We start from the raw sequence: 24,965 nt of genomic DNA, 5'->3' as shown, positions 1-24,965 counted from the left end.
CCCTCTTCAATATCCCTATAGCATTTATTATGTATCCCACTCTTTAATCCTTAAAACACACAAACTATAGTAGATAGATTAGGTTTCCCAGGTAACAGATTCTGAGATGTAGATTTGCATGCAGGTGGCTTTTTGGGGAGTGCTCTCAGGAAGACCAAATCTAACCAAGGGAGGAAAGTAAGATTGGGCACAGAGAGCTGTTGAATGGTGATGCATTGAAACACAGGCTGTAGCCAGCCCCACAGGGTGCTCTGTTGCTAGAGTGACCCTTCAGAGATGTCCCCAATTGAGGCAAGGAGGCTGGAACTTTACACCTCCCCATGGACCAGTCCTTGGACGTATGTTGTCCCTAGGGAGAGAGAGTAACTTTGGATCAGGCAACTACCTCAGGCCAAGAGCAATTCCCGGGAAATACTCATCTGGGAGAAATCAAAAGGCAGCACTCTCGAGAAATGAGTACCTAGGCCCTGAAGAGGCAGAATCTGGAAAGGCATGCCCCAAAATCTATGCAGCCAAGCTAACTGGCATTTCTGAACTGGGATCCAGTTCTTGAAGTGACATAAAGAACTTGCTTATATATGAGTCTTTTATCTCCAACTGAACTGTAAACTCCTCGAGATCAGAGAAGGTATATGAAATTTTCCCTGCTTACCAATAAGTCTAGCATAATGCTTCATATGTACAAGATGCTCAATAATACTTGCTGTTTAATTTGACAAAATCCTACATCTTAACTTTACAAAGCACTGCCTGTCCCTGCATTTATTTTCTCACCTGTAGCTGCAATCTTTGTCTAAACATTCATAATTTCTTGCTGGGACTACTGCTTACATTTTAACCAATTCTCATATTTTCACCTATTTCATAAAATCCCTTAGGTTTAGCAGAAAGATGGTGGATTTTTCTCTTTATGGTTAAACAATGTGGTGTTTAACTTTGAACACAATGTCTTATAAGTGAAGCCATACATTAAATATGAAATCTCTCCTTCTGCATGACCTGCATATTTATTTGTTTTAGACTTATGTATGCATCTGATGACAAAACCTGTGCCTGCCTAACCCTGTTTGTTTAGCACTTAAGTCCAAGCATGTTGTCTTCTAGATAGTTTGTGATGTGCTTCATGTGAAGTCTCAGGGTAAAAGCTGAGAGAGACTAGACAAAGCTGAGTAACAGGCATTGGTGGCAACAACTATATAAGCATCTGGCCCAAGTCTGATCAAGAATTATGACCCTGAGGAACCAACCTTACTGTTCTTTCTTAAATTCTTTTCTCAATATCATCCCATTTCTTCAGCTTTTCTTCCCAAAGATCAGAAGCCATAGCCATGCAAGTCATCTGCCAATAAGAAAGATGATACTTAGAAAACCCAAAGAGGGGCATGTGCACTGCTATTCAGGAAGTATATGAGTCAGGGTACATGTGGAATCTGAAATACACTCTGGTTTGGCTGTGTCTGTAGAAATTCAAAATTGTGTCCATCTCTCTATGCTCCAAGTATTTATATGTTTGGAGACACAGCATGTAAAATTTTCATCCTCTGTTTCTTCAAAGAAAATGGTTAAATTCATTTTCTTTCTTTGTTTCTGTCCTTGTCCTCTGTTTGATCTTTCTCCACCTATTCTTTTTAGATACTTCGTTTGAGTACCTTTTGTGAGCCCAACATCATACCAATTGCTTTACATCCATCTCCGTGTAATCAATCCCTATAATACCTATTGTTATTTGTGATTATTCCCATTGTATGGTAATTGAGGGTCAGAGAGATTTTGTTTCTTGACAAAGGTCACAATCTAGTAAGCAAAAGAACTGAAAGTATGAAATATTCCATACTTTCGCCAAAGTTCCATGCCGTCTGTCCACAGACACAGAAAGGGAAATGTCTCATCTTTGTGGTCCAAAAATAAACAAATCCTATGCCCAGTCGTCTTTGTATTCTAGAGACCTGTTCTACGTCAGCCCACTCTGGAATCTACCTGCTCCATCAGGGCAGAGGCCAGCTAACAGTGTGTCCTTAGGGTGGCAGGTGAGAAAGGGGAAGCCCAGTCTGGAACAAAGCAATATAATAAAAATACCAGACTGGAATTGCAACTTATATACTTGTTCCATTAGAGATATCTGCCACAAACAACACTGGCTTCTTAAAATGTATCACAAATGTGTGACCATATTACACAGTGCTCTGTGAAATGTGACGACTGATCAATAAACATAAGCATGAGATGAAATGAAATATATGTTAAAAAAATATATGCTATTTTAATTTAGCATAGACAGTAACATATCCCATAGACTTTCTTGCACAATATAGTGACACACCACTGCGTTATTAATGCTTTGGAAAAATTTATTTATTCTATTCCATTAGTGTATTTTAACAAACATTGCTTTGGGACAGTATGCCTGCCAATTTAGGTTTATGAGACTGTCAACATAATTTACATGCAGACAAAAATATGATACAATATTGCCAATGCAGAATCGCCTTGTCAAATGATATTGTCACAAAAAAAATGAAACAGTACCCCAGCTGACGAACCAAGCATATTCATCACTGTTGGCTGCACAGAATTTGAGGTGACACGCTGAAATACATTTAATGCCTTTTTTTCATGCATCAAATGAATAAAAAGTGAATGAATGAGGTACTTCTGACTGCCATATACTGTGCAAAAGCAAATAGATTTCTTGTTTCCCTCAGAAAAAAAATGAATAAAAATAATACATGGGTTCCCAAAATTGTTGACAGAATTATATTTATTATTCATTTGGAAAACTGAGTATGCTACAGAAATCACGAATGGTTCTAACGTGTTCAGCTACAATGATTGAGACTGTCAGAGAAGGAGATTTGGCAAACTTAGAGTTCCCAATCCACCCAGGATGAAGAGCTGAACAGTGTGGAACAATTGTAGTTATCTGGCCTGGGACCTTGTGTTAAATAATACAAAAAAATTTAATAAGACTGCTTCTTTTAGAAGGTGAATAATTAGACATATGGATGTCTTTTCTCCACTTTGAAATCTCCAACCCTTAGGGCATGGTTTCCAGACATTGATAGTTTCAAGTCCAGGTTTGATATGCATATATAAGAGCTTCAGAGGTATGTAAACAGTCAAGAGGTTTTCTAATTCTTTCTGTACCAGTGGTTTATGAGTTCAAGGGATTTCGCTGTCCAGAGAACCCCCAGCTTGCTCTGAAGGAGGGCAGCTGAGATGAACATAGAGCATTGCTAGTCTGGAAGGAATTGCTTTCTAGGTGCTACCTCTGCCTGCTGATGATAGACCCTCTATGCTGGAGGTTCTCCCTCACTCTGGACCTCATCATCAAAGGTGATGCAGGTAGACATGCGCCTTGTCTGCCATAGCCCACTTAGCATAAGGGGACTGAGCACTCTTATTCTCATCACAGTCCCTCTATCTCATCGGGATCCCTAAAGTAAGAGTGCAACGGCTCTAGTAAATTTCTTGTTGTTAGAACCTGGATGCATATAACTCATGTTTTCAAGAGGAAAAAAAAATGTCCTGGGTTCAGGAACTAATGAAATAGGCTCATGTTCACAATCCACAAGATGCTGAGTCAACTGCAAATCGAGGGCACTGAGTTCTTTTCTGAAACTTTTAGCTTACCAAACTGATCATGTAAATAACAAGATGAGATTGGGAAGGACTCTATACAGCAGCAAGGAAAATGCGCACAACTTGAGTGTGAAGCCCTACTTTGCCATGTACTCTCCATGGACGTCTCTCTGATCCTCAGTTTCTTCACATACAGAACAGGAATAATATTTGCTTCACACCACTGTTGTGACTATTAAATGGGAAATTATAGAATCATATGAAATGCCTGATGGTTGGGCATTTTTGATGTACCAAAAAAGAGTAATATTAAATGGTTTACCTAGTGTAATTCCAAACATATAATAAATGCTTATTGAATATTGGTTTACTAAATATAAGAGATAAAAAGTTAAAGAAGGTCTGCAAAAAAATCAAAGATAAAACATCACTATTTTATTGGGTTATTAAGTATGAAAGGTCCCATTTCCTTAAGTACTAAGTTTGATACTTGGTATCTCTGACATTTCACTTTGATACTCTTATGTGTTTTTTTTGTTTGTTTTTTTGGGGTTTTTTTTGTGAAGGTACATCCTCAGTCTTTCAAACGCACATTTTGGCTTGTCATTATCTTTCAAAATTATTTTAGAAAAATTTTTGTGAAACTATGGATAAGTCAAAAATTCATGTTACTTTCAATTGAGTTCTGTTGTAGAAACAATGCAGCACAGACAACTCAAAATGTCAACAAAGTGTTTGGGAAGGATGTGGCTAATTAATGCACAGTACATTGATGGTTTGAGAAGTTCCACTCTGGTGATTTTAATCTTGAAAATGAGCCCTGTGGGTGACCTAAGATCAAGGTGGATAATGATGAGCTGAAAGCTATAGTGGAAGCAAATCCATCTCAACCTATGCGTGAATTAGTGGCAAGGTTTGACATTACTATTCCAACAATATTGGACCATTTGAAACAAATTAGCAAGGTAAAGAAGCTAGATATATGGGTTCTGCATGAATTAAATGAGCATCAGAAAATAAATTGTCTCAAAGCTTGCCTTTCTCTGCTGTTATGACATAAAGGTAAACCATTTCTACACTATCTTACATGTGATGAAAAATGGATTCTTTTTGACAATTGCAAGCATTCAGCATGATGATTTGATAAAGATGAAGTGCAAAAACATAGCCCCAAAACTTATATTCATAAAGAAAAGCTAATGGTGTCTGTTTGGTGGTCCAGCACTGGTATATACTACAGCCTCATGAAACCTGATCAATGGGATTACTGTGGATGTCTACTACAACCATCCAGACGAAATGATGAGGATGTTTGTAATTAGGCAGCTGAAAATGGTCAATAGAGACAGGTCAATCCTCTTGCAAGACAATGCTGGACCACATGTCACACAAATAACACTGCTCAACTACAGAAGTTGGACATGGAAGCTGTGTCGTTAGCCGTATCCACCAGACTTTGCACCAACTGACTGCCACTTCTTCCAGGCTTTGGACCACTTCTTGCAAGGAAAAATATTTCATTGTCAACAAAGTATGGAAAACGCCTTTGGTGATTTTGTTACTACTCGCTCTCCAGCCTCCTTCACTGCTGGCATAAACAAGCTACCATTAAGATGGCAAAACTCCGTCAATAGTTTAGGCTATATACTTTGATTAATTGTACTGGTTCTTGTTTGAGATATAATAAACTACACTTCTGATTCAAAATCGGACATTTAATATTTAATGACCTAATAGTACTATTACTGCTATTATCCTAACCATTTTTCTCTATCAATGATATTAAATATAATATTCCAAATCTCTCAGTGCCACGTAAGATGTATAATGAAACGCAAGGTAGTCTATCTTAAAATGGATTTAAATTTCTGTAGTATACACATAGGACTTGGCTATTTATTTTAGGCTCCATGAGTATATTAATTCCTTTAAAATAATATTTTCCCTGAAGTTGATCTGTAATTTAAGACCCTGTTTTAGTTAACACCTCCCATTAAGGTAGCATGAAACTCGCCATTTGCCATTTTGCACCCTGGTCAGCAGCACTGTCTAAACAGCAGCTGGCTTCTGCAATTCACACCAGAATTTCAGTGAATGCCATGATTAATGACTGGCCAGAAGAAATGATGGCAGGATGGTGTGGGTGCCTAACACACCACGAGGGGTGAAAGGACAGATAGAGGGTTCCCAAGCCCTGACGTATATGTAATTCATCAGTGAAGGGACAGAGGCAAAGGGCAGGGTAGGAAGAAGAAAAGAAATGAAAGAAAGAGACATTGAGATGGGGAGTAGATAGAGGAAGGAGCAATAAAGTAATGGGGAAAAATTACTGTAAAATAGGATGATGCATTGTCAAGAGTAGGCTGCACCTGCTGGGTCTGAAAGAGGAAAGTGTTTGCATTAGGCACCAATTGGAGTGAATTATATGACACTTTTTCTCTGGCAAGAAAAATTTCTTCCTGACCCCAGCTGGTGATCAAATTGGTGCCCCAGAGAATGAAGATGACTAGCTCTTATCATTTTGATATCCGCACTGAAAATTACCGTCGATAAACTTATCAAAGAGTTAAAACCATTTTAAGGAAATCACATTAAAGATATTTGCTTCAATAATAACTCGTAGCCTAATGTATATGGGGTAGTTTGGTGTGAAAAAGGCAGACTTTAAAGCAAACAAATAACACAATCTCTTCATTCCAGGCCACTGCCGGCATAAAAAACTACAATATATTCTGTTTAATTGCATGGAGTGATACACATATTGGTCAAAACCACTATTGAATTTGACAAATGATTGAATCTGAAATTTTTAGCTGAAAATGCAAAGAGATTCTGATGATGTACTCCGAGCACACTTACACCTAAATTAGAAAATTTATAGGCTCCGGAAAGACCGTTGAAATGTGGAGTCAGATGTAAGTTGGATTGGGATAATTTTAGTGTCAGATACTAACCAAAGAGCCAAATAAACTATGTAAAATAATATGAACTTTTTTGAAGCCAATGCAAATATGTCAAGTCTGCAATGTATCTCTGAGTGAGAGAACTTTCACACAGCCTTCACTATTTCAGTCAATGTGCTTAGATTAGGGCTTTCTATATCATCCAAGCTCTGGTCTGAGACACTAGCACAGAAAGTGGCATCACAAGGGAGATGTACCTTTGATCATCGTGCTACCTATCACTAGGCTGATGACCAGAACCATTCTGTCTCTGAAGGGTGGTGGTGTACCACTGGTGGGTGGCTCACAGGAGACTTTTATTTGATACACAGCCCAAAATGGGTTTATATATAGATATCTTATACATTAAACCCGTGCTGTAAAATTTCTTTTAAAGTGGATTTATACAAGTAAAAATGATTTAAAGAAAAATATTAAATTTATTGCATGTTAATATGTCAAAAACTGTGTCAAAATTGTGACTTTGGTCCTTGAATAATGAAAGTTTGCCAAACATGAGCTTAGATGAAAGCATAAGTGGCTCTTGGCCAAATCTCCAGATGGTGCAAAGCTAGGAGAGATGGAGCCAATGTCTGATGAGAGGGCCTTGATGGAGGGGGGCAATGCTGGGATGAAATTAACAAGAATAAATTAAAATAGCATAAATGTAAATTTTTACATTTTGGGTACAAAACAGCATCAGACCAAGCATAGGGGTTGTGGAACTTCACTACAATTTTGTGAAAATAACTTTTTTATTAGCAATATAAAGCTCTTGTGCTTGTGTTGGTCTCCACAGTGTATATAAATCGTATACTAGTATCTTTTCCCTTTCGGCTCTGATGAGTACAGTTCAATGTGAGTTAAGAACTTCCTAATTTAGGACATAAATAGAAGAATATAATGGAAGAGAAGGGCAGTGTTACTTGTACTGCAAAAAGAGAGAGGGGAAAATAAAACCAAGCCTCAATCATGTTTTTCATATTGGAGTTCAGACAAAATGGAATGTGTTTAGTTCCCTACCCTTTTAAAATATGAAGTTTTCTTCTCTCCGATACTCCTGTCCCCCTCTGTCAATATAATCTGGGAATTTATAAATGCTTTATTCTTAATAAATGATTAATTTAATAATGTTTTAAAAATTTATATTCCGTTTTATAACTAGAGTTATAAAATATATATATTCTTTTATTTTAAATGGGCTGTATTCTACCTCTTTGTTACATTATCTGCATTCTTGAGCTTTTGCTGCTTTTTATTCCTTCTTCATTTATCTTGCTATCAGAAGACTGTATCTTCATGAGTGCATATGTGTGCATGTTTGTGCTTTGAGTGTATCTGGCTGGTAAATGATCTGAACCTTTGTATACCTGAAAATGTTTTCCTATTACCTTTTTACATTAAAAAAGGAAGCTAGATAAGAGTTTCAAATCACAATAATTTTCTTCAAATTTCTGTAGATTTTTATCTATTATCTTCTGAATATTGGTGTTACAGAGCAAAAAAAATCAAGAATATCTTCACTTTAAGATACTATATTTCTAGTTTTGATTTCCCCCCTTACTGAATGCTTATGAGATACAGAGTGTATTTATATTTATGAAAATTCAAGGTATTTTCTTTAACTGATTATGCCTGCAACGTTGTGAGACACTTTCATTTACATCTAGGTCTTTCATCAGGTGAAAAAAAATGTGTGTCTGATTTCCTTTCCCCTGCTATATATTTGGTAATTAATTAGTCTTATCTTGTTAACCATTCTCCATCCACCATATCATGTTTTTATTATTATTATTTATTACTTTATCCTATTGTCTGTATTTTGAGAGATCTTCCCAAATTTGTCCTCTGCATCAGGGATTAAATTATTGCACCATTGTACCTACCTTCTCTGGTCTCATCACCCTATAGTGCTTTCATACCACCTGTGATTCTCCTTCATCTCTCTTTTCATTTTGCCTTGTTACTTTTCCAGTATATACCTTCATCCTTCTTTCCCTCATAGTTTTTATTCTTGTTTCATAAAGAATAACCTCTCACTGTAAGGAGAGTGCCAAACAGTGCCCTATAATTTTCTCCTGGAACTTAAAACGGTATTTTCATAAATCTTTCTCTAGTCTTCCCTTAGTCTAAAGTTGTTTCTTCATTGGCCACATGAAGAATCTGCCTTACCCTCCACAATCCCTCCTCTTCCCATCCTTGAGCCAGTCAAGAATAATGCACATTCATTATTTGTCAAAACAATATGCAGCTTGTCTTTTTTCACCAAAGTTTACCCCTGCCAATTCTCCAGCAAGGGAAAAGAATCACTATCTTTACAGTTGTATAAACACACACACACACAAGAACAAAAACTTAGAAATCAATTTTTTTAAGAGAGAAAGATTTATTTACCCCATGCATGGGAAGAATCACAGAATGACTACCCAGTATCTCAGTTGGGGTCTAGAAGTTTATATACTCTCAATTTAGAGGGGAGAGGAAGATGAGGAATATAGGTAATTCTGTTTAGGGGCAATAAATAGTTACTAGGGAGGATGAATAGACATTTGGGAGAATGAATGGATGGCAGAAAACAGATTAATTTGTATATGATTCTCTTTGGAAATTAAATTAACTGAGAGACCAGTATTATCTTTGAAATGGGTTGGGCCAGATCTGGTCGCATTCTTGATCTTTTTTTCTGCGATATATTGAGATAACTTGAAGGGAAAGGAAAGACAATTGTTCTTTTTGATGGGTCTTTCTGGGTTTACGCAGATAGAGGGAAAGCCCCTTCCAGCCTGTTGATCTCTAAGGGACTTTTATTCAAAATACTCTTTATACCCAAGAGTCATACTTTGGGGTGAAGTTCCCTGAGCTCCTTCAGTGGGCAAGACTCAGACCCTGCTACAGCATATTCAGTCCAGGTAGCAATCTTTTCTTCTTCTTCTTTGCTTGTTTCTTTTCCATCCTTCTCATTATATTCTGGGGCATTAGCAAGTCTTGTGGGTTTAACCCAGTAACTATATCATTAATATATTCACTTTTTCATTTCTGTGCTGCCATATCAGTAGTTCAAGTCACCATTATCTCTGACTTAGACTGTCTAGTTTCCCAGTTTTTCCTACGTTTACCCTTGTCTTACCCAAAGTGACCTTTTAAAAATGCAAATGAACTTGTGGCTCCCCAGGTGAAAATTCTTCAAGGACTTGCCTTTGCTCTTAGGGGAAAACAAAATTAATTTCACATCACCTACAAGATTCTGTTTTTCCTGGCACTTGCTCAAATTGTCAGACTCATCTGGTACCCTGAGCTTCCCTTTCAGGTTCTTAATGAGAACCTGTTTCCTCTTGCCACAGGATTTTTGCATTTGCTGTTTCTTCTGCCTGAAAGCTTCTTGTCCCTGCCCCATACAAAATAACCTTGTTAATATACACATTTAAATATATCAGATCTGTCAGCCCAAATGACATCCTTTGGGTAAGTCTTCCTTCCGATTTTAGATAGTAGTTAGTCCCCCTCCCACCTATTCCTAGGCTATACTTTTACATTCCATTATAGTACACTTCATAAGGTATAATTATACTCATGTCATTATTTGCTTATCACTTTCTTTAACTGAAATCTCCATGCCATGGTGACTATATCTGTTTGATCAACATTTGTTGAATTGATAATTGAATCTCTGTGTCTTTTTCTCATATGTACAGTTGGAAAGCAGGTTAAAGTGTACAATTCCTTATTCAATCCCACATTTCAAGTAGACTTTTAGCTGATTCCCTCATTCTCCATTGAAACAGCCCCTGATGTTTGAAAAATTACAACTCCTAGCTTACACTAGAAACAATGTTCTTTGGCCTTTCCCACAATGACTATGTCTAAAGACTCCTCTCCTTTCAGAATGCCAACTCCACTAGGTTCCTGCCCAACACCCCCAATCAATTTAGAATCCAATTGGGACTCATATCAAAAGCCACCTCCTTGACATTCATAAACTAACCTCTTCAACTCACTGTGTCATATCTCCCTGTTTTATTTTCATCTTCATAATTAGCATAATCTATTGGTTCCTTATTATTAATATTTGTTTGACTCCTCCACAAACTTCTTGAGATGAGGAGGATGCCTCTCTTGTTTTCACTGTATTGCACATATCACAGTTGGATTGCATGAGATTAAAATGAGAGGTATAGAAACAGCTCACCATCGTCAACCACACAGTGGTGGGGAACTGTGGACTCAACACCACATGTGGCCCTCCAGATCCCCAAGTGCAGCCCCTCAAGCAAGTCCAAACTTTATAGAACAAATCCCTTTGTTAAAAGGATTTTTTCTGTGAAATTTGGATTCAGTCAAAAGGCCATGTGTGCTCAAGGATCCAAAAAGCCACATTTGGCCCCAAGGCCACAGGTTTCCCTGTGGAATAGTTCCCCAGTGCAAAGGAGTGACAAGATGGAGAGTTGCTCTGATCTATTCACAAACTCTTCCCTTTAAGGCCCCAAGGGAGTCAGAAAAGCAGAGGAAGAGGTGGGAGCTGGCCAGGAAGAGCCTGGGTCTGCTGCCTGGGCAACCTGTCCTGGGAAGGGACTGCATGCGCAGGCCCCAGAGCTCTCCAGCTCTCATGAACACACTTGGGGAAGAAGTCATCAGGTGAAGACCAAGAGTCTGTTGCAGGTAGGAGTCTTTTTAGAGGAGCAATAGGATCATCCTCTGCTCAGAAACAGCACTTCTGTGGCTGTTACTCCCTTTTTTCTCTTACCAGAACTGCCTCATCCTGTGGCCTGAGCCTTTGAGTCCTGAGTTCATTCCTCATGTAACTAAGCATGAGGTGGCAGCTATATAGACATGTGCTTCTACAGGAAGCCTAGGCCACGAAGGTGTCCTCAATGCAGAAATGACCCCGGAGAGGTAGAACATAAGCTCAGGGCAATAAGATGGGGGACCTTGTCAAACATTTTTCCCCATGTCAACTAGGAATCTTGGTTATAGTGCACGTCGTCCCTTCTTCTCTGTTCCAGGTGATGATTTTGTTTGAAAACTTCATCTATGAAAAAATCCACATTCAGATCGCTGCAGGGAGTATAGCTTTCCTCCATTACCTAGAACAAAAATTAGCACTGTTCTTTCTTTCTTCTTCTTTTTTTAATAGCTGCTATTTCTTTTGGTACCATAGAAAGATTGTTCTGTCCAAAGAGTTGTGAAATATTCCAGAAATACTGCGCCAAGGGCGTGTGTAGCACAAATCAACTTGCTTTGAGCTTCTTTGATATATAGCCAGTGTTTTAATGTTCTCATTTATACTGATCTGTAATACATCTTCATAGTGTTGGCTTAATCACAAATGACAAGGGTGGAAAATGTAATAAAGACAGGGGCACATTAATCCACTTTGTATGAAAATGTAGAAAGGTAATCCAATTTTGAGCTGCTTGCTCTTAAGAAAATATATAAAAGTTTGTAGGATTTCTGCACCTTAGTTGGTAAGATGGTGGTCAATCCTAAAGAGCCATATTTCAGGTTAAGAGACCTCAGTCCCCCGAGTGTGTGTGTAGCAGTCATGGCCCAGACTGAGAAATCAAGCAAGGGGCTCTGGGGAGCCAGTTTCCTGATGATTTATTGGGCATCTCTTTATCAGGAGATCAACATTCCGACAGCATTCAGACGTGTTCCTTCCTTGTGGGTCTCAGAGAGAAATTCCAGTGCTTGGGATGCTGCCGTGCCTTCCCCTGCACAACCTCGAAGGCTAGTTCATACAAAAAGTAATTCTGACTCTGCTCCCTAAAGACAAGCCAGAGTTCATTTTGTAAAAAATCCATAGAAGGGAGGTAGACCCAGCTAGGGCACATGTTTCCAGCAGGGGAGTGGGATAGGGAGGAGAATAGTTATGATGATGTCAGGTTTGCCTTAAACCACAACTGATGTCATTTCAATCATTGCATGCGTCTGTACTTGTGTGTTGTCGTGCATAGCACACACAGAGGTTGCTGCATCTTCAGAGCTCACACCTAGCAGAGAAGCATAATGGAAACGTGAGCTGCGGACTTAAGGAACCCCCAGTTTTAATTGTGCCTTCTCTTTGCTCTATGATGTGGTGCATACTTTAACTCCTTTGAACCTCAGTTTCCTTATCAGTAAAACAGATTTTACTGGTTACCTCACAGGATTGTTAGAAACAGGGCCCAGTAATTCTATTCCTGGATAGCCACCCAGATAAATGAAAACAAAACATATGCAAAACATATATGAAAACCTGTACATGACTGTTCATAGCAACATTATTCACATACACATCCAAAAGGTGGACACAACGCAGATGTCTACCAACTGATAAATGGATAAACAAAATATGGTACATCAATACAATGGAATATTATTCGGCCATTAAAAGGATTGAAGTACCAATGCATGCTACAACACTAGTGAGCCTTAAAAACATTATGATAAGTAAAAGAAGCCCGTCACAAATGGCACCACATTATTTGATTCATTTTCTATGAAATCTCCAAAAAAATGAAAGATGTAGTGACAGAAATGAGATTAGTGGTTGCCTACATTTTGCCAAGACTCCTTTTCAGTAGAAGTGGCCTTTTCTCCCTGTCTGTGGAGGTTAGTTTCCTCTTTCTCATGAACTTATAATGGGCTCTCCTGTCATGCAGTAGCAACACAAAGGGCTGCTGGTTGTCCTAAGGACATCCTCACTGTGGTTTTTCATCTCTTTGGCAATAACCATTAACCAGTGTCAAGTCTGAGTAAATGACTCACAGAAGGTAAGGTACGCAGAGAAACCTGTAAGGAGTCATAATACAGAATAAAATTATTGCACATTTTTTTCAATTTATGTCAACAGAATCTATGTGTGTGGGGGTGGATCCTTAGGCTGTCAGATAATGGTGAAAGGAATATAATATTGGATTGAGGGACTTACTTAAAGGGATTCTGGATTTTATTGTTGAGAATCTAGGAGTGAGCCTACTATCTTGTTTGATGGGTAGACTGAAAGCTGGGTGTGAAATTGACCTAAATTATATAAAATTGAAATGCCCCCAAAAGTCCTGGCATATTGTAAAGGAAAATATCCACTGGCTTGTGGAAATCAGAATGCGAGAGTAGATTTTTCAGGTAAAATCACACCCTATTAATATATGCCCCAGACAACATATTCTTCACTAATGCTATGAGAAATATATTGATGAGCAGACCCCAACATCCGTGGAGAACTCTGTTGTAAATGCTCTATGTGCACTGGAGTTGACAGTGGAAATTGCTGCCATTGAACTGAGCTTTCTGAATCCATCCCCATCTGAGTTGATGGGGCCAAGTGATGTCATCTTAATTACCAAAATCAAGGTAGGAGTGGTAACCATGCCAAACTGCAGAGCCAAAGCAGTCATCAGTTTTATTGTTAGTTCACTGACAATAGTGAGTCTAGAAATGAAATAGATGAGTAGACTATCACAATCTTACTTTATCTGTCTTAGTAAAAACCTCCAGGTCTGAGAAGCAGAATTCTGACTTGAATAAGTACAAGACAGTCATGGCTCATCAACTATTTCCCAGTTTGGAGCCAGGCCACACATGCATAAGCCTCTTAATGAAGGGGTGGCTGAGACCCTTGAGGACAGATACTGCCATATTGCCAAAATTTATACCATACATCTTTCTCTTGCCCTATTCCTCAAGAACCTGTGACTTTGATATTTACCAGGGTGAAAGTGCACTGGGGAAAGGAAACTAATCACACTTTTTAGAGATTACTGGAACTTGAATGAACTTACTTTAATTCCCAGAGACCAAGAACACTACTTAGGTCCACTAATCAGAACAGCAATGAAGGTAGGACAGTTAATGGAACTTTGCTGGGTTCTGAGTAACAATGGACTCAATGGGTCACCAATCATGCCCTGTGTTCATTTTCCCTGTTTCAGAGTATAAAATTAAAATAGATGTGCTAAACATCTGGCAGAATCCCTATATTGGTTCCCTGACCTGTAGAATATAGACCATTATTATAATATTACAGGAAAGGTCAAGTGTAAAACCCTGTAACAATTTCTTCCTGCCAGAATAGCAAACCAAAAGAAATACCACATTCCTGCAGGGATTTCAGAGATTAGCACCTTCATCAATGATTGAAAGATGCAGGGGAGTGGAGTGAGGTGGCAATTCCTTCTACATCTCCACTCAACTTGCCTACACAAAAGACCAAATGATCTTGGAAAATGACAGTGGATTATTGAAAATTTATCAACTGTATACATTGTTTCATTGATGGAGCAAATCAGCACATTCTCTGCTAATGTCTATGTAGCAATTGATCTCATAAATGCTTTTTCTCTATACCAGTTAGTGAAGACTAATAAAAACAGTTCACTTTCACTTGGCAGGGCCAACCATACATCTTTAATGGTCCACAAAAGACTAACCTATCAGCCCCATGTTATAATCTTGTCCCCAGGGTCTTTGAGAAATCTTTTCTTTCCAGAGTACATCATGCCGAACTATTATATTATTACTACAAGCTGGTAGTATAGTGGGAATAAGTGGTAGTTTTTTCTGACCTCAGACCAGGCAATGATTTTAGCTTTTGACATCAGTTTCTTATGTTATAACCACATAAAAAATTACTAGCTTCAAAGCTTTGGCCCAAGTCACAATTTTAATAAGACTTATTTTCATTACACAGAAAAATAAAGATACTAATAACCCTTCCCTTAGAGTAGTTGAGATGATTAAATGAGATAATGAATATAAATACAGTGCCTGATACATAATCTTTGCTAAATAAATGTTAGTTATTTACCTTAAAAGGTGCATTATGCCAGAGGATAGAATATAAATTCCACAAAAATTCAGGAACCTGCCTCTTCAGTGAAATTTCTAGAGGCCCAGAGTTCTGGAGTATATCAAGATATTTCTTCCAAAAACAAGTTGCTTCTTCTTGTTCCTTGTCCCTTCATTAAGGTTACAATTCTTACATGTCTTTGGATTTTTCACGTAATATATACTTTATTTGAGCATGTACTCAATCCCTTTTTCCAAGTAACCTCAGAAGCTTCCAGAAGAAAATCCCAGAGCAAGGAAGGCTCTGCAATAGGTCTAAATAGCTATACAAGCTTCTTGGCCACTTAGGCCATGAGACCTAGATCTTACAGCATTTGAAGTGTCTGTAATATAAGAATGGTGTAAAGAGCTTTGTCCTATGATCTGAGCACAGAGTTTTAGGATTTTGTAACAAAGCTTTGTCATGCACTGAAAATAACTATTGTCCTTTTGAAAAGCAGCTTCTGATTTGCTACTTTAGCCTTAGTAGAGACTGAATATTTAACTATGGGCCACTAAGTTATCATATCATCTGAGCAATCCATCATGAACTTGATGTTTTCTGACCTACACAGACAAACATGTGGCTATGCACATCAAGTAGAAGTGGTATAAAGAAGATTAGGCTTTAGCACTTCTTTGCTATTACTGCAGACATATTTACCCTGGATACAGATTTGCTTTCCATACTACCTGCAGTGATTTCACCAAAATCACCATTGTTATTCACCATTATGGCATTATACACAGAATTGCTTTTGACAGAGGAGCTCATTTAAGAGCAAATAAATCATGGTAATGGGCTCATTTGTATGAAATCCATAAGAGTTACCTTCTTCTCTATCATGTTGAAGTAGTTGTCCTGAAGGAACTGTGAAGTAACCTTTTTTTTTTCAATTTGCTTATAGTGATAAAATATACAAACCAGGATATTTACCATCTTAACCATTTTTAAGTGTACCATTTAGTGGTATTAACTACATTCATATCATTGTGCAATCATTACCACCAACCATCTTCAGAACTCTTTTTATACTGCAAAACTGAAATTCTATGCTCATTAAATAATAACCTCAAAGCCCTGGCAACCACCATTCTATTTTTTGTCTCTATAATTTTGAGAATTCTAAGTACTTCATATTAGCAATATCATTCAGTATTTGTATTTTTGTGATTTACTTGTTTTATTTAGCATAATATCTTCAAGATCCATCCATATTGTAGCAAATATCAGAATTTTCTTCATTTTAAAGCTGAATAATATGTCATTGGATGTATACACCACATTTTGCTTATGCATTTTCTGTTGATGAACACTTGAATTCCTTCCTTGTTTTAGCTATTTTGAATAATGCTGTTATGAATAGGGGTCTATAAATATCCCTTGGAAACACTGCTTTCCATTCTTTTGGGTATATACCCAGAAGTGGAGTTGCTGGATGATATGGTATTTCTATTTTTAATATTTTGAGAAAAACGCCATACTATTCCACATAGCTGTACCATTTTATATTCCAACTAACAGTGCACAAGAGTTTCAGTTTCTCCACATCCTCACCAATACTTGCTATTTTTGTTTTGTTTTGTTTTTTAATAGTAGCCTCCTAATAGGTGTGGTTTTGATTTGCATTTCCATAATGATTAGTGATGTTGGGTATCTTTTCATGTGCTTATTGGCCATTTCTATAACTTCTTTGAAGAAATGTCTTTTCAAGCACTTTGTCCTTTTGTGAATCTGGTTTTTAGTCTTGAGTTTTAGGAGTTTGCTATATATTCTGGATATTAATAATCTATTTCCTGGTGATTTGGTTTTTTTTATTATCACAATGGTGGTATATTAGTTATAAAAAATAATCAAACATTGTGTGTACATAGCCTTAAGAATACATAATATTAAGAATACATAATATCTTCAAAGAACAATATCTCAAGGGAACTTCTTGTAACCAAAATTGGTCAAAACACATTTCTGTCATAATAAAGTATACATGCGACAAGAAAGGACTTTTACCCTCAATTGCTTAATGTTTACATTCTTTTTTTGTTGTTACATTTTATATCTTTGCCTCTCCCTAGCAAGTGTTACAGGCATGCTCTTCCCCTCTACAATGCTCACTGTATCCCTTAGTTCTGAGTCTATCCCCCAACCCCCTAATCCCTGGAGAACACTACCACCTTGTGAGCACCATAGTGTTAATCAGTCATCACCAATTTGATGGCGAGTACATGTGGATCCCATTCTTTCAATCTTGTGTCACCTCACTTTGGATAAAGGACTCAAGCGCAAACTAGGAAAAATATAAGTGGTGCTAGATCACTGTTGTGTCTTATAATTGAGTAATATTCCATTGTATACATATACTAAATTTTAATAATCCACTCATTAATTGACGGACACTTGGGTTGTTTCCACATCCTTGCAATAGTGAATTGTGCTGCCATAAACAGTTTTGACAGGTTTTATATTTCTAGGCACTTGTCCATTTCATCTATGTTATCCTTTTTTTTTTTTTTTTTTGGTGTACAGTTGCTTGTAATACTTTCTTATTATACTTTTTATTACTAGAGTCAATAGTCATTTTCATTTTAGATTTTTGAGACTTCACTTTTTTTCATAGTTCAGCAACCCCCAATATTTTTGCTCATCTTTTCAAAGAACCAACTTACAGTTTCATTGATTGTCTCCATAGTTTTTTTATTCTTTATTTCATTGATCTCTGCTTTAATCTTTATTATCTCCCTTTTTCTTCTAGCTTTGGATTTAGTTTGTTCTTCTCTTTCTAGTTTCTTAAGTTATAAAATTAGGTTGTTGATTTGAGAACTTTCTTATTTCTAAAGTAAGCATTCATAACTACAAATTTCTTCCTGAACGCTGCTTTGACTGTACCCAATAAGTTTTAGTATGTAGTGTTTTGTTTTGTTTTAATATGTCTAAGTAGTTTCTAATTTCTCTTGTGATTTTTTTAATCCAGAAAAAAATAGTTTATATTGTTTGATTTCAACATATTTGTGAAATTTCCACTTTTAATTCTGTTTTTGATTGCTAACTTTATCCCATTGTGGTTGTAGAAGATACTTTGAGTGATATCTATTATTAAAAATCTATTAAGATGTAGGTTGTGGCCTAACATATGGTCTATTCTGAAAAATTTTCCTTGTGCACTTGAGAATAATGTGTATGATGCTGTTGTTGGGTAGAGTGTTCTTTAATGTCTTTTAGATCCAGTTGGTGTTGTGTGTTCTTTAAGTCCTTTATTTACTTACTTATTTTCTGTCTGGTTGTTCTATTCATTATTGAGAATTGGGTATTAAAATATCCAACTGTTATTTCAGAACTTTCTATTTCTCCCTTTAATTCTGTCAGTTTCTATCTCATATATTTTGATGGTCTGCTATTATGTGCACAAATGTTTATAATTATTATATCTTTTGCTCTGTTGAACATTTTATTAATGTACAATGTGGAAAACAAAATGTGGAATTATAAGCCAAAGGTACCATAGTATTAGCTTTTATAATTACCCATGTATTTGCCTTTACTAAGATCTTTATTTATTCATACAGTACTGTCTGGTGTCCTTTCATTTCACCGTGAACTCCCTTGACAATATTTTACAGAGTAGGACACGTGGTAACAAACTCTCTCAGCTTTTGTTTATCTAGGAATATCTCAATTTCTCCCTCATTTTTGAAGGATGATTTTGTCAGATATGAGATCCTTGGGTTTTTCTTTTTTCTTTTCCCTTTTAGCACTTTGAATATATGATCCCACTCCCTTCTAGAACATTCAAAATTTCTGATGAGAAATCTGTTGGTAATCTTAATGCAGATCCCCTGTATGTGATGAATCATTTTTTTCTTGGTGCTTTCAAGATATTCTTTTTGTCTCTGACTTTTGAGAATTTGACTATATTGTATCTAAGTGTAAGTTTCTTTGATTTCATCTTAGTTGAAGTTTGTTGAGCTTGATATTTACATTCATATCTTTCAATAAATTTGGGAAAATTGAGGTCATTATTTCATCAAATATTCTCTCTACTCCTTTCTCTTTTTGTTCTCCTCTTGAGGTTCCCACAATGCTTATATTGGTTGGCTTGATTCTCCCACAGTCTGTTAGGCTCTGTTCACCTTTCTTTTTTTTTTCCTGTTCCTTAGATTTGATAATTTCCATTATCCTCTCTTGACATTTACTGATTAGTTCTTCTTCCTGATCAGATCTCTCTTTGAGAACTTCTAGTGATTTTTTAAATTTCAGTTATTATACTTTATAGCTTGAGAATCTCTTTTGGGTGTGTGTGTGTGCATGTGTTTTCTCTGCATATTTCCTCTTTTTCTTCATATATTGCTTCTTTTCATTTTTTTCACACATTACTTTATTGACTTTATGTATTCCTATAGTTCTATGAGCATCATCTTTAAGACAGTTGTTTTAATGTCTTTGTCTACTAGATCTACCATCAGATCTTTATCAGGGACAGTTTCTGTTTCTTTCCTTTTTTCCTTTTGAATGGGACATACTTTTCTGTTTCTTTGTATGCCTTGTGATTTTTTTGTTGAAACTGGATATTTTGATTTAATAATGTGTTAATTCTGTAAATAGATTTCTCCTCTTCCTAGGGGTTTGCTGGGTTTTTTTAATTTTTGTTTACTTGATTTAGGTTGGTTTTGATTGGTGCAGGATGTATCTGTGCCAAGAATAAGCTGTATGTATAAACTTAAGGTCTTTTCAGGCATGTTCTGACCCTGCACCATTCCTTGGATATGTGTGGTAACTTTTTAATATGCCCCATATATTCTTTGAGGCTTTGAATATCTTAGTTTTTAATGTCTGACTCCCAAAAATAGAAACATAAATAAATGAAAGGAGGGGGGATGAAAAATGGTGAAGATCCTTTAAATCCCTTGGAATTTACAATTGTAGGGGGAGGCTTGCAACAACAGGAAGAGGTCTAACAACAGTGCCTCCCCAAGTCTGTTTCTGTAAGTGTGATTAGAAGCAACAGGTGATCAAAACATACATCCCCCACGTTGCTCACTCTGGCTACCACCAGCTATGTGCAAAATGCTCTAGGAACACATGTACAACTTCCTGACACAATGCTGAGGAGTGAGGTATTACTAGGCATCACCTAGCTAAGAACTGAAATTGACTAACAACAATTTACCATTCTAGCCTTTCTCCTATAAGTTGTAAGACTTTACTAGCCTCCAAAGTTCCAAAATACTACATCAAATAGATTCCGCCAACATATTTGTTGTCTGGTTGAAGACATAGATTTCTAGTGCTTTGTGCTTTGCCATTTTCCCAGAATCTTCCTGAAATGACCTTTTGAAAACTTAGAGTGCCAGCTGTGGTAATGGCCTCCAGAATGTAGTATAGACCCAAGTCAGCAAGCAATAAATGGGATGTTTCTCTCATTGCCAGTATTCACAGGTTCCAGAATTGAGGGGTAGAAATGGAAAGTTTCCCACTATTATTCCTAGTGAGTCACAGTAAATGTTTTGCTTCCTTTCCTCACAACATTGAGTTCTGCTATTCTAGATGTCTAGCAGTCTTAGTGTGAAATGGTGATTATTTCCACCAGGGAGACTCAGAAGTGGTTTTATTAAATTGAAAATTAACATTGCCATCTGGCCATTATGGGGTCTACATTCTAGTGACTCAGTAGGCTACGAAGGGAGTTATATGTAGACATGCATGATTAATCCTATCAAGAGGGTATTGAATAACTACTCCACAATGGGGTGAGGGAAGACTATGTATAGAATGCAGACTGGGGTCCTCTTAGTGCTTTCATGTCTGCTGATTCTTTAATCAAAGTAAAAGAAAAGTATTGTTTAAAAATATACCTTCAATAGGCAGAACTATTAATGATCCAGACTCTTTAGTTATGAAGATTTGAGTCACCTCACTAGGCAAAGAACAAACAAACAATAGGTAAGGATCTTGCTGAAAAAGTGAATATGCAATAGGCAGTAGAAGAAGATAATTATAAATACTATGTTCATGTGATAAATTGTAATGAGACTTGCAATAGTTATGGTAAATTTATTCCTTGTTTTGGTATCAATATATTTGTTTTTATTTCATACATTGCTATTAACATATATCATATTAAATGGGAGAAGGAAAGGCAGTCAATAAGAAAAAAATTGTGCCTTTTTTCTCTTTACTCACATTAAATGCAAAACAGTTTTGTGACAAGATGCATGTTTCCTCCCCACACACCAACCAATTCTTCAAAACTAGCTGGATGTCACAATTTAATTCACTTAAATTCTGGCTGTTACCAGAGTTAGCATAGACCCCACAGGTGAAGGGCTTAGTCCCACAGGACTGTTCTCCACTTCAGATGTTAATGTAGGTCCCCAGGTAATCCACAACATCTATCTGACTTGCTACAAATGCTCAGGCTCAACAATATGCTAGAGGGACTCACAGAACCCAGGAAAACAGTTTATAATATCATTTGTAATACATTGGCAATAGTAAATAAAGGATACAAACGAATGGCCACAGAAAAAGATACATAGAGCAAGGTTCAGAAAAGGGGTTTCTGTGCCCATGGATATGTGCTTATTCACCAACCCAAACCCTGTACTTTAGGGATTTTCATGGAGACTTCATCATGCAGGTATGATCCATTATAGACACATTATCCAGCTCCTCTCCCCTTCCTGGAGGGTGCCTGAAAATTCCAAACTTCTACTCATGGCTTGTTCTTTCTGATGATCAGTTGCCATCCAGAAGCCCATTCGTAGTCACCTTGTCAGAAGAAAATGTGTTCCTATCACGTGGGACATTCCAAGGAGTTGTGTGCTCTGTGTAGAAACCAAGGTCAAAGACCAAATATTAGAACAGTTTCAGGGACTCTGTGCCAGGAACTGGGGACAGAGACCATATTCATATCCTTTTATGTCACAAGTAGTTAACCTTATATCTCACTATTTCAGCTAGAGGATTGCAAAAGTGTAATTACAACTAAGGTAGAAAATGAATATATCACAGATTTTGTGTCCTCTTTGAGGGAAAGATTTTGTTTTAGGTCCTACAAAATGTATTTGTGTTTTAACCAGTGGAAACATGATTTTGTTGTATTTATTTATAAATTTATAAATAAATATTTATAAATAGAATTCTAGGAATTCTATGCTCTGCATTAGTCTATGTCAGTATATGCAACTAGAGATATTTTGCATTTTGGAAACTGGAAATGAAGTAGCTGTCATATTCTTCTCAGTCTCCAAAGGTCAGTGCAGGGTACCTGTTGCCAGGTAGGCACTTTGCTGCTTACCTGCTGGCTCACCTGGTTGACATAGAATAACAGCTGGGATTGCTGCTCTTCCAGCTTCTGATCATCCCTTCCTTAAACTACTCTGACTTCTGGGCCATGAGTGCTTAACATCATAATTCAGGGGCCAGCTTCCACTGTAGGACACCCACATCACTGAAATTCAAGGCTTGGAGACAGTGAGAGCCTTATGTGGGTTCCAGTCTGTCTTCATGAGCTCTGGTCCATCCTCACAGGCTTCAGTTTTTTTTCTTGCTCTGCTGTACTTTATATCAATCTTTGCTTTTTAACTTTCTGCCATGCTGACTTCAGACCCCTTTACTAGACACAGGAGCAATAACCTTTCGAATACTGTTCAACCAGCTTCTGTAATTGTATAAGGTCAAAACCCTATAATAAATTCCTTTTTATGTATTGCTCCTATTGGTTCTGCTTCTCTGATCAAGCCCAACTGATGCATCCATACTGCAGCTATGGCACTGAGAGCAGAGCCCACCCCACTGGACTCCTGACCTCCACCTGGACATCAGGAAGCTCAAAGAGCTCATGGGAAGAAGGGGACAGGGTCTGTGGATAAGACTTCCTATTAACCTCAAAAGGTAAGGATTGCAGCCTTGATTCTGCTATTGAAAGAAGCATAAGTGCCCCACACTAGAAAGATAACCCAGTTACATTTACAATTGCTTTATCATGACTTTTATGATCAATACCTAAGAATGAAAAGGCGAGAGAGGAACTCCTCTACCAATCCATCTGTTACCCAAAACTGCAGGAACCCATCTTGGACAGATGAATCTCAGGGAATCAGGACTCACTGTCAGGGTCCATGCAACTAGGCCTCAGGTCAGAGATCCCTAAAGACAAAGCACAAAGACAAACAGTATTATCTGGGAGTAATTTGAAACTGCATGCTAGGCTCACAGCCTCTGAGCCAGCTACAATACTGAACTCTCCCTGGGAATAGGAGTTCTGTTCCAGGCCTATAGCTATTACCCACTGTGACCCACTAGTAGCTTCTTCTAGCAGTTTTCTGGTAGCAGAAGAACATGTTGATAACACAGGCTGGCTAAATCTGTGAAAGGCTCCTGATGCATTCATTAAGAGAGAATCCTGAGATGGTGTCCTGGCCACCTTTTATAGATTCCATACTACGTATTTCTCTGCCAGAGACGTTGTTCACCTCCAATGGCTGTGAATGTAGAAGGGGCCCACAGAACACGCCAAGTGCCTCTGGTTTGGGATCATTGTGAGAGAGCCGAGATGATTTACTGAAGCCAGACTCCTGGAAACCACAGCAGGTTGTTTGTGCCAGTCTAACCCGGTAGCATGCAGTCTGGTAGCATGCAGTCTGGTTGCAAAAGCCCGAAGGTATAAGACAGGGCTAAATGGTGCAGGGGACACCCTTGCAAATTGAAGGGCAAATGGTCCTGGCCAAAGTTCAAGAATAGACAGATTTATAGCCACAGAGAATAAACAGACATAAGATAGTATTAGAATAACCAGCACTAAATGCTATCTGCACAAACATTTTCTATTTTAAAAGGTACTTCAAATATTTATTGAGTCCTAATAGTGCAAGCACAGTTCTATACACTAGAGTATGGTAGTGAGGGTAAAAGATAAAGACCTCCTTTCATAAAATTCACTCTCTTCCTGTGGAAGACAGACAACAGATAAACAGATAATTGGTACTACAAACTATGAAATACAGGACAAAGGGGTAGAGGGTAATAATGGGAGTTCTAGTTCATAGAAGAGGCTCAGGTGAGGGCTGTCTCATAAAGTAGCATTTCTGCTATGTCCTGAAAGAAATGAGAGAGTAAACTATGCAACTATCTCTGGAAGAAGAGGAAAAAGTTATTATAAGAAACAAGTGACAGAGTTGGGATTTGATCCCAAGGTATCTGATTTATAAACTTAATTTTTGTTCTTCCTGGTACTTTTGTTGACACTCTTATTCTCAATTGATGCTGGCTTTGATTCAACCCATGAAAGATATTTCCCTTAAGAATTTCCAGTACATGAAATTAATATTGGGTGATGTGGACAAAGCTATGCATTGTGTTAATGCTTACTCCTAGAATTCCTCCCTGCTAGCCCTCAAGGTAACTAAGATTCCTTTAAAGGGTCCAAAGGTATCGGATGCAGTGGGTCTCAACACAGGTCCCTTGGACATAAACCAGTGTAGGAACAGCTATGAAGCTTTCTGTAGCATGGACTTTCACACATTAAATTGTCTCTGGAACCCTTTTGTCCATTATCAGCCTATGGCACTAGTGTTTTAAGAAACGCATGTTTGAAAACAAAGAAGTAAAAGAGGGGAGCCACTTTTGAGCTGAGTGAGTAAACT

General features: G+C 37.5%; 1 long non-coding RNA gene across 1 annotated transcript in view; it reads left to right on the top strand.

Moving 5' to 3' along the window:
• The window catches only part of LOC105884322 (uncharacterized), a 363,355-nt gene that overhangs the window by 320,177 nt on the left and 18,213 nt on the right, over nucleotides 1–24,965 (top strand). Inside the window, exon 3 of the long non-coding RNA XR_012918475.1 lies at nucleotides 23,062–23,214. This is a non-coding gene — a long non-coding RNA (uncharacterized LOC105884322). The remainder of the gene's footprint in view (nucleotides 1–23,061; nucleotides 23,215–24,965) is intronic.

This window comes from Microcebus murinus, chromosome 3, assembly GCF_040939455.1.
Source record: "Microcebus murinus isolate Inina chromosome 3, M.murinus_Inina_mat1.0, whole genome shotgun sequence".
Lineage (NCBI taxonomy): Eukaryota > Metazoa > Chordata > Mammalia > Primates > Cheirogaleidae > Microcebus > Microcebus murinus.
This window is presented reverse-complemented; position numbering and strand designations above follow the sequence as displayed.